The sequence below is a fragment of the Orbicella franksi genome, chromosome 10 (genome assembly GCF_964199315.1).
Source record: "Orbicella franksi chromosome 10, jaOrbFran1.1, whole genome shotgun sequence".
Taxonomy (NCBI): Eukaryota; Metazoa; Cnidaria; class Anthozoa; order Scleractinia; family Merulinidae; genus Orbicella; species Orbicella franksi.
The window spans coordinates 5,292,649-5,295,165 of NC_138154.1; the positions used below are offsets into that span (position 1 = coordinate 5,292,649).

Sequence of the window (2,517 nt, forward strand, 5' to 3'; positions counted from 1 at the left end):
TTGCAAAGTGCGACAAGTGTTATTACAAGGTGCGACAGGTATCACAAAGTGTGACAGTTTTATTACAAAGTATGACAGATATTACAAAGTGTGATGATTATTACAAAGTGCGACTGAACAGCAACGAAAAAATAAATTTGGCATTTATTTTGCTCATTTCAGTTTTGTTAAGGAGAAAAACAGCTTTTACTAGAAAAAATCCACTTCCAATGAAGACAATAGCCATCTGCTGTGATGTAAGCAGTGGAACACAAACATTGTGCAACAGGTATTCCATATGAAAATTCTATGGTGGATCGGGAAAGTGGGAGTAGCTCGGAGGATATTTGATCAGATAACAGCCATTCAAATTTGGTGAATTTGTATGATAGTAATGGAGAAAATTCAGTTGTACCCGTGGAACAATCTGGGCTGTGTGCATACACAACAAAGGGTGCAACAAAATGATCAACAAGAAGCCAGCCCAGAACCATATGACAACAACTCAGACCATCTTGGAAACACAGACTGGTATTCAATCATTTTGCAATTAAGTTACATATTTAGCAGATGAACATCAATTAAAGCCAATGCATAGTCAGATTACCACGCAAATAGAAGCTCACAAAGTTTTGTTGTCTTTTGCTGACCTTTCTTAGATGTATTAAAAGATGTGAGTGTCAAGCATGTCAGCCAATGCCGAATACTCACAAAAGTGTTTGCTGTGCTGAAATCGGACAAGTCTGGCAAAAAGTAGAAGATCAGAGGCCAGAAATACAAATGAAGGGTGCTTACCATTTACACCGAAAAACCAGAAATTCCAGATGGAAAATCAAATGGTACGTTCCATTCCGTTCGGAACGTTCCGGAAAAAGTGGGCAGTCGTTTGAGGTCATCCGCTTTTCCCGCTCTTCTCGGTTTTCCTAGTTGGTGTGCGAACCATTTCAACTTCCCGCTCTTTTCAAGATTTTTCATGCAAGACAAAACAAACTGGCGGAGAATGAGGGAAATGAAGGTGAGTTTGAAAACTGCCAAATAACATCTTTGAAGTCAATATTAATGAGAATTATTTTGATTCCCCTTTAATTAAAGTACAGGTAGGAGTGAAGTCTACCTTTTGCGCTAAAAAGCATAAAATGTTCAACGATTTCAGAGTTTTCGCATTCCGCCGGCGGTACTAAAATTTTCCCTCAATCCTGTTGGTTTTTATCGGCCGATCCCTATCCTGACATCTATCATTTTCCGTGAATTCAATTAACAGCAAGTTATTGAGACTGTTAAGCTAAAGCCAAATTAGCACTAGTACAAGCAAGACGCAGAAAAATATAAGCCGAACTCAGTTATCGGCAAGAATTGAAATTCGATAAAACCACAATAATTCTGCATTGATTCTGCAAGTGCAAAACAACCTTGCAACTTAGGCTTATTAGCTTTAATGTGTGTAACTTTAATTTCGGTCTGTGTTCTTGATAAATGATTCGACTCTTTCTCTTAAACAATGTTTCATCAGAATGTATTGAAGAAAATCCCACTTTGGAAAAAAAACAATATTGTATTAAGCTTATAGCGAATCATCACCCTGCAAGCAGAGCCTTTCTCCCGATAAACTTGAATTTTTCTTCTCAATTCTCAGCTGCAGTAAAGTGTAGAGAGGCTCTGTTTGCAGGGCTAGACATTTTTTCACCAATTAATGTAACTTAGAGCAGTACACTGCCACTGTGAACGCATAAAATCAATAAGTTACGCTCATATATTACAACTAAAGGAAGGTTTTAGTGTCCACTAAAATGTCATTTATGTAATAAATGAAAGCATTTAATTTAATTTCAATGCAAATGACCCAGACTGATCAATCGTAACCTAACAATTTAACCTGTTGGTCAACTTTTCTTCTTCAATATTAAATAGGATCAGCATCATCATCGATGGATCTCAATTTGGACAGATGGGAAGACAGACATAAATCTTCTTATATGTTGCTGGAAAGATCATAAAGGATTATTTGGCAATGGTAAAACAACCAAAAAAGAGGTGTTTCAAAAAATTGCAACAAGCTTCAACACAAAGTCAGATCTCAGAGTATCTGCGGATCAGTGTGCAAGAAAGTGGGCTAAGCTGGAAGCCAAACTCAAAGAAGTTACAGATCATAACAACAAAAGTGGAAATAGCCACAAGAAGTGGAAGTACTACTCTGAGATGGCTGATTGCATTGGCATGAATGCAGCTGTAAGGCCTACCTATACCCTTGAATACTCATCTTGTGTGATGTCAAATGAAGGTGAGGAAAGTGATAGTTCTGCTGATGGTGATTACCCAACTGAAACACCCCAAAAGAAGACCCCCAGAAAAAGGCCAGCAAAGAAACGCAAAAGTAGGTCGTCTGCATCAGAGATGTTCACATTTCTCCAGGAATACCAACAGAAAAAAGAAGTGGAAAACAAAAAAGTTAAGATGATGGGAGAAATGAACGAGGACAAAAAATTATTTTGGGCAAATTTACTTCAAGTGTTGAAAAACAAATGAGATGGTTTCATTTTA

General features: G+C 37.5%; 1 pseudogene; it reads left to right on the top strand.

The window, feature by feature from the left end:
- Positions 1 to 803: 803 nt before the first annotated feature.
- LOC145501488 (uncharacterized) lies at positions 804 to 2,517 on the top strand (annotated as a pseudogene).